The sequence below is a fragment of the Humulus lupulus genome, chromosome 7, assembly GCF_963169125.1.
Source record: "Humulus lupulus chromosome 7, drHumLupu1.1, whole genome shotgun sequence".
Lineage (NCBI taxonomy): Eukaryota > Viridiplantae > Streptophyta > Magnoliopsida > Rosales > Cannabaceae > Humulus > Humulus lupulus.
The window spans coordinates 97,184,869-97,193,642 of record NC_084799.1 but is presented as its reverse complement, the minus strand read 5'-3'; the positions used below and the strand labels follow the sequence as shown (position 1 = coordinate 97,193,642).

General features: G+C 35.5%; 1 non-coding gene across 1 annotated transcript; it reads left to right on the top strand.

Moving 5' to 3' along the window:
* The first annotated feature begins 3,921 nt into the window (after nucleotides 1-3,921).
* On the top strand, nucleotides 3,922-4,028 carry LOC133792836 (small nucleolar RNA R71). Its single transcript, XR_009874308.1, has one exon. It is a non-coding gene; the product is annotated as a small nucleolar RNA R71 (small nucleolar RNA).
* Nucleotides 4,029-8,774: the final 4,746 nt, after the last annotated feature.

Below are 8,774 nucleotides of genomic sequence, written 5' to 3'. Positions count from 1 at the left end.
AAATTACAGAATAAAGATTAAACCTAAAAAATCTAAATAAAAAACAAAAATAGTTCCATAAAAACCAATTTGTTCATAAATAAGGACTTAACAAAAATTAAAAGTTACCATTGGGATGCCTCCAAAGTGCACTGTCGTTAATGTCATTTAGTCAGACGCTAACCTCCTTTTATTTTTAACTCAGGTCCAATCCACCCCTCAAGTCCTTGAGAGCCAAAATATCATGAGTGGACGCTCGTCTCTTGATATTGTAAATTGTTAGAGCTTTCCACTACTCATGTAACATTCGAGCTTTCCCACTAAAGAACCTTTTCAAATGATGATGAACTGTTCGAATACCACATTGAGTCGTAGACCTTTTCTTAGGGACTTCCATCTCGGTACCTCCTCTTTTCACCACATCAACTCTACAACAAGTTGGAATTTCAGTTGCTGCAAAAACATTAAATGTTACCTCTTCTTCTTGAACTCACATCTTTATCTCCCCCTTTTGTACATCGATTAATGCCCTAATAGTAGCTAAAAATGCTCTTCCAATAATAATTGGGACATTAGTGTCTTCCTCCACATCCAAAATAATGAAATCTACAGGGAAGATGAATTTATCCACCTTTACTAGTACATCCTCAACCACTCAACGAGGAAGTTTGACTGAGCAATCCACCATTTTAAGTGTCACAGTATTTGGTCTCACTTCCCCCAATTTCAGTTTTCAATAGATGGATAGAGACATTAGATTAACACTTGTCCCTAAATCACAAATTGCTCTCTCAAAAACCAAATTCCCTATAGTACAACTACCCGGATCTTTAAGCTTGGGAGGTAGTTTCTTTTCGAGTATTGTGTTGCACACCTCAGTAAGTTACACTGTTGTAATGACCCTACTAATTCTATACTTTGGACCATTAATAACTGCTATACATGGTTACTAATCTTAAGAAAACATACGTATGAAATAGTCATAACTTTATTAAAACTGTAAAACCAAGGTTAAAATACATAAAATTCGTGGTAGGATATGGGATCCCATTGTTTGAAAATAAAATAAAGCATAACTTACATCTTAAAATTCGTTACAAAACAAAGTGCGGAAAATACATAGAAACATAATAAAATGACTAAAAGCAACTTCATCCTCAAATCATTCACGCAGTCCACCGAATCCATCCTCCCTCAATACACATTCCTAAGCCGCCAAGAATCTTCCCGCCGCCATAACTATTTTCCTGCACATATAAAACAAAGGAATGTGCCTAGTGCCCAGCAAGGAAAATCTACTACAAGCATGAAATATATACATAAACATAAGTTATAAACATATAACATATTCTATAAACATATATCATAATTATAACCCATGTACATGGTAACTATTGGGGTTTGCTAATTAAGCAACTATAAGCCTCAAAATACAATGAGGTTTGCTAGCTAAGCAACTATAAGCCCCAAAACATAAAAGTGTTGGGGTTTGTTATTTAAGCAACTATAAGATCCAAAACATATATCATAACATATAAAAACATACTATAGCATAATCATAACATATAAAAACATACTATAGCATAATCATATAAGCATATAATACTATGCTATTTTCCTTACCAAATACCAGGATGTGAGAACAAGGATGAGATTTTGGAACACTCCTAAAAAACATTAATAGAAAGGTGAGTATTCTAAAAGAAAGAGATGAAAAGGAATGAACTAAACCACCGAGAAGGTACTTACCAACAAGAACCTCAAGTTCAAAGAACTTAGATGCCTAACCACAAATGAAAATAGCGAGTTAGGAATTGAGTAGAGAAAAACTATAAAAAATAATGAAACATTACGGAAAGAAACTAGAAATAGGAATACCTTGAAAGCACTATAACCTAACTACACCTCGATATCAGAATACACACTATTATCCTTACTTCCCAAGTGTTTAATAAGCTTAGAATGATAAATCTTATAACCCCAACCCAAGTGTTTAACACTCTAAAGTAAACCTAGCTGCTTGAAGGCTCTGAACTCAGCTTGAAGAATGAAAGAAATGGCTGGGTACTAGGTCCTATTTATAGAGTTCAAGAATGAAAAAATCTTCATTTAGCTTGAATAAAAATAATGACTTTTTATTTGAAAAATATTTGAATATTCGTTCAGCAGAGGCTTAAGACTCGGTCAAAAAGATTCTGGACTTATCAAGAGGTTATGGAATAAAGTGAGCTCGGTTTCAAAATTATTCAAAAATCATGCCATAGAGCCGATCTATCGCCCATGCTAGGCAATATATCGCCTAGGCTGATATTCCCGAGGCTCGTCGAAGTGTTCGTGCGAAGTTCACGTGATTTTGTATTCCCCGAGTGGCGATATATCGCCCCCTAGAGCTGCGATATATCGGCATACGCTGAAATATTATACACGTAATTGCACCTTTTCAGCCTAATTTGAATTGAGTAAACAGCTTTGATTGAGTCCTATAATGATTTCAAAGCTGCTGGCAGACTCTGGGATTTTCAAATATTACTCTTAATAAACTATTCCTCAAAAATACTTTAATTCTTAATAATCATGCACATGAAAAGTGTCATTATCTTATTGGGTCTATCTAAACCTTATAGTATAATAAATATCATCTTCATAATCATCTATATTAATCAAACCTTATGTTATAATTAATATTCTTAAACTATAGGTTAAACTTATAAAATCTACAAGTGTTGCTACGAGTGTCCAACTAAGTCCCGGCTTGAACCAAAATCCACAGTAATAAACATACTACAACTATTACTAGCTATTACTACTACTACTACTACTATCTAACTAGCTAAGTAAAGTTCTTGGACTCTACAACTGTCTCATAGTCCTCCAATTTCCTTTTCTTTGACAAGATTTCCTTCATAAACTTCACATAACTTAGTATTAGTTCAAGTGCCTCAGCAAAGGGAATGTTGATGTGAAGCTTTCGAAAAACATCTAAAAACTTAGAAAACGATTTGTCAAGTGTCTTCTTTTGAAGCCACTGAGGATATGGGATCTTGATGCAGTGCTCAAAACTCACAGGAGACTGTTCTTCTCAAGGTTCTCATTAACCTCTTATTCTATCTTATCCCTCTTCTCAACAACCACTTTCGGTATCAGAATATACTTCTTAACTAGCTCTTCTAATTCCTTACCACTCCTCAAGGATATAGCATTGCATTGCTCCTTTGGATTCACTACATTATTACTAGAAAAAGTCCCTTGTGGCCAGTTATTGAACATACTTTCCAATTGACCAACTTGAGTCTCAAGATTTTTTATGGATGGTCGAGTTTTTGTCATGAACTGAGTTTGACTGTTGGTCAAGGTCAACAATGCAGCTTGTAATTCGTTTGACTTCTCCTGAGAAACTAGAGGTACCGGTGGCTGTGATGTTGCTTGAGACATGGGTTGTGGAAATTGTTGTTGAGGGCCCTGATTATTTCTCCATAAAAAATTGGGGTGATTCCTCCACCCTGGGTTGTAAGTGTTGGAAAAAGGGTCATTGGCTTGCCTATTAAAATTTCCCATCATATTCACTTACTCAATAGGGATAGAGATATTCACCTCTGTTGCCATACAACGATCAACAGGATGAGAACCCCACACATTTTATAAGCTATCTACATCTGCATGGCTTGAGTTGAGATATTGCTTTTCTTCAACTACTTGGTTAATGTGGCAACTTGAGCAGTTAACACAATGATAGCATCTAGTTCATGAACCCCAGCTACTTTTCTGTTACTAGTGGCTCGCTCATCAACCCATTGGCAGTTATTCACGGCCATTTCTTCCAACAACACATAGGCATCATTAGCACTTTTACCCATGAATGCCCCTCCTCCTGTGGCATCAATGACGGTGCGGGTAGTAGTGCACAACCCATTATAAAAATTGTGGACCAACATCCACTTCTCAATGTTGTAAGGAGGACACTTTCTCAACAATTCTTTAAACCTCTCACGTGTATCATATAATGATTCCCCATCAGTCTGGAAGAAGTTATTGATCTCTCATCTTAACATTGCATCCTTTGATGGAGGAAAGAACTTGGCAAGAAAATTTTGTGCTAGACCATCCCAAGTGTTAATAGACTTGGCCTACAGAGAGTTTAACCAACTCTTGGCTCTTTCCCTCAATGAAATGGGAATAATCTCAACCTTATGGCATCATCGCTCACCCTATTCATTTTAAAAGTCGTACACAACTCCAGAAAATTGGCGATGTGCATGTTTGGGTCCTCATTAGGCAAGCCACCAAACTAAACGGTGGAATGGACCATTTCTAGTATTGTTGGCTTGATCTCGAAATCATTAGTGACAATTTTAGGGTGTATGATGCATGAATGCACTCATGTAACAGTGGGGAGTACATAATCCCTTGAAGTTTGAGCCCTTTGATCATGGGCTTGATCCTGGGCTTCTATAACTGATGCCCCTCCAAAATTATTAGAGGCATTATTTAGTGCATTCCCTTGGTTTTCGCCCATCCTTGCCTCCAATCTCTTAATCTTACAATTCTGTCTACAGGTTCTCTCAATCTCAGGATTCACTAGTATGATCTTAGATGTCTTTCCACGTTGCATAAACTAATACTATCTGAGATAAGATAATTCAGACACAACCCAAGTTAGAATTATAAAAAAAAACAAAGAGATTAGAATAAAAATTAATTATTTTGATATCAATAAAATAATCCCTGGCAACAGTGCCAAAAATTTGTTGCAATAATTTCAATGTGTAAGTATACACAATCGTAGACAAGTAATAATATAGTTAAGTAAGGTATCATCCCACAGAGATTGTTTGTTAACTACCAGTAATTAATTTCCTAATTCTATTTGGCTAATAAAACTTGGATTCATGAATATCAAGAACAAAAGGAAGAATTAACTAAATTCAATGGAAGTATCGCTAGTGTAGTTAATTTCATCATCTATCCACTTTATTATTTCATCAATACAATTTATATTCATATTATGATATATAAATCTCTCAACCTATATGCGAACTTTCTACATCTCTGTGATAAATTCCAAACATAAGACAAACATTAAGAATAGAAATCCTATAAGCTACACAAACCATACAGGTACTCTCGTCCTATGTTGAAATTCTTGTTTATTCAACTATAGCTTATTTAACTCTCACTTCTCAGATGTTGAATTAAATTAATAAATAATGAAAATAACGATGTCAAATTATTCACATTCATTAAGCACAAATTAAATAGATCACAATTAAGAAAAAGAAATCATAGAAATTGCATTAACTACTAATAAAGTTTCAAGAGACTACATTAAAACCCTAGAAATTAACTTAGTTCATAACCATAATGTTAACATCCATTAAACTAAAATCAAACATAATAAAAGATAAAAGAAGAAAGAAAAAAGAAAAAATTCTAAAAGCGATCCAATCTCCTCCAATGAGATTCCAACCATTCTCTTCAAGTTTAGGACTCTGAAAACTGTATCAATCTAATGAAAATTGCAATCAAATACTAAACCCTACGTTTTCATCAAGTGAAAAGACCAAAATGCCCTTAATTTTAAAATATACCAAATCTCCACTTTCCAGCACAGTAGTGTGGTCACGTTACCTCATTACAAAGCCAATTTTTGCCTGATTTTTGTCCTTTTGTCGATTTTTTTCCTTTTGTCGATTTTTCACCCTTTTTCGCTCCAAAGGATCCCGAGTCATTCAAAACCTAAAAACAAACCAAAACAAGAGTAAAACAGAACAAAATAAACCTAATTAACTAAAACACTCCCTAAAAAATACACACTAAAATGAGTCTAAAACTCGTTTATCACATTGTCATTGAGGTTATTCTCTAAGAGGTATTCACTGAAATCATCAGCTATTGCCATGTTGGTGTTACTTGAGGTAGCTTCGTGAAGGTACATGTGCTCTGTAACTGGTTCTTCATTTAGTTGGTAATGTGTTGATCCAATTTACATGTCTTGTATTGTTGTATTGTTTTGAATGGATGTAACTTGATTTATAGTGTTGCAAGAGTTGTTCCCTATACTTTTGACACACAATGGTAAGCTTGTTACTAAGTTTTCTTGTTTCTTGAGCTCCATGTAGAATGCTACTTAGTTGTCTGTCAATAATTTGATTGGCTAACTTTTCTTGTATAGTTGGTAGCTGATTTCTATGGAGTTTTTAGGTTGGATTTCTTTCTTTATCAATTCCATCAAACATTCACGTGTTTAATTTATAGGAAGCAACAAACCTGCAAGTGTATTGTTTACATAATCATTCAAATCTGTCCATACTCCTCCATGACGAAGCATCAATGTAAGTGACATTTTTACCTTAAAAAATGATAAAATAAGGAAAGAATAAAAAACTCAAATTAGTTTTTGTGTTACCAGTTACAGTGTTTACTAATTTAAATTATATATAAATGATTTTTTTTGAAGTGTTCTTGTATTATTTGTGTCTAATAACAACAAATAATTTCATAAACAACCAGATTTTATAGTTGTAACTGGTTACAACATAATCCAATATTTGACAAGCAATTCAGATTCAAATATTGTAACTAGTTTTAACTTTTTTTTTCTTCAGCAAACTTACTGCAACAAAATTTATAAACCATAATTTTATAGTTGTAACTTGTTACAACACAATCTAATATTTCACAGCAATTCAATTTCTAGTAGTGTAGCTAGTCTTTAACTTTTCCTCTTTTTTTTTTATAGCAAACATACAGGATCAAATTTTATAGACAAGCAGATTATTACTGTTGACCCTAGATTTAGTCAACGACACAGAGCCACTAAAAACAATAAGAATTATAAACCTCAACACAAGAACTAAATGATACAAGGATTTTATAGTGATTCGGTCCCAGAGATTGGTAGTAACCTACGTCCATTTAGTGTTTTATTGATGTAAACTACAAAAATTGCGATCAGGGAACTAGAGTTCACTAAGTTTCACAAGCTCCGAAGTTGAATACAAAGAATCGTGTATAAAAGCATTTGTTTTCTCTCTGAATACAAAATATTGTGTATCCCCTAAATGAATCCCATGAGTCCTATTTATAGGCTCAAGACTGTACATATGGGCCAATAGGCCATCCTTAACTTGTGCTACAAGCATATTTAAATAATAACAGAAATAATGATATTTACATATAAATAGAATCAAATATCTTGGAAACTCATAACTGTCCTTGAATGTTGGCTTCGGTCCTACGAGCAGATCAGGTCGCATATGTCAGCACATATTCTTCCCTGCTGCCCAGCATACTCCTTCTGCCTATCAGGCAGCTCAATTTCTTCTTGATACCCTAATCGTTGGTCGACCATGTCTTCATCAATAACCAGTCATGTGATGTCCAAGCGCATCTTAAACATGCCACATCATCATGCAAATATTTTAGGGTTTGTGTAACACCCTGGATAACCAAGATCGTTACACTGTGTATTTTAAAATAGTGTCAGACTTGTTAATCAAGTCGTTTGAATAATAATGTGTTCCTAAAGTCAACTATCAGGTTAGGGTTAAAAGATTTTGATCATAAATGGTAAATTTTCATTAAAACAAATGTTTGGTACATGGGATCCCAAAAACAGGGTGTAAGTGATAATTTATAACTCTCAAATGTTTAATACAATCAAAAGCCACTCTAATGGAAAAATACATGTTTTTAGGGCTTTGTCCCTATACTCTACCTCAGCCGTGGCGGACGAGCAGCTGATTATGTACACTTGGCCCCCAAAGCTCTCCAACTCATGGTTGGTCTAGTTTCCCTTTGCCTTTACCTGCACCACGTAGCACCCGTGAGCCAAGACCCAGTAAGAAAACCATAACAGTAAGCACATATAACAACAGTAATATTCAATCAGTTCACTCATTTAATAGAATTCAAGCATATAACTAACTAATAGTAAACACATCATCTTAAACACATATCGTAACAAATTACACAAATGCTTAGGGTTGGTACACTTAGGCTAAGCCATCTGTTTATCCAGCTGACCACGGCTCGCTTAGGCCGAGCTGCGTTCAGTACGCTTATCATCAACCCCGACACCCTTAGGCCGTTCATTCTCAAATAACATAACACTTGTACAATTACATAGTACATGTATCCAATTATTTGGAACCTCAGTCCCGTTCACAAGCACAAGGGTGTAATCTTCTTACCTCGAATCCCGAGCGAAGAATACAGAGTGGTCCCGAGCACGATCTGCAGTCCCGAGCCTTGGCGATAAACCTAGTCATAGTGTCAATGGGTAATCATTAATTTCTAATCCAAATAACTACTTAGGAAAATAATAGCTAGCCTCCGGACCTCGATTTCTAATAAACGGGTAGTAGAAATCGTCCCGAGCCTTTAGGTTTGAATTCCCAAGCCTCCCCGAACCTTAAAATGTATTTCCCCTTAGTTCCCCATTGTGGGCCGTGACTTTTCCTTGAGGGACGCGGCCTGCCCCTTAGATAGAGGCTCATTCCCCCTCTGATGGGGTACACGGGCCGTGACCTGCTCTCCCCTGAGTCGCAGTACGTCTGGCGAACAGAGGCTCCCAGCCTCCAAAAATTGATCTGGGTTGCGGCGCTTGAAGAACAGGGTCACGACCCGAGCCCCTAAACCCAGAAAATCCTCCATTTTCTCAACATTTCTCCTCGATCCTAACCTCAATTCACACCCCAAACCAACAGTGAAACCTAAATTTAAGCCTAGAGTTCCCATCCCTTTGGTTTAAACTTTATACCAAACTCATAATTAATTCTTACTCCTATTAGACACTC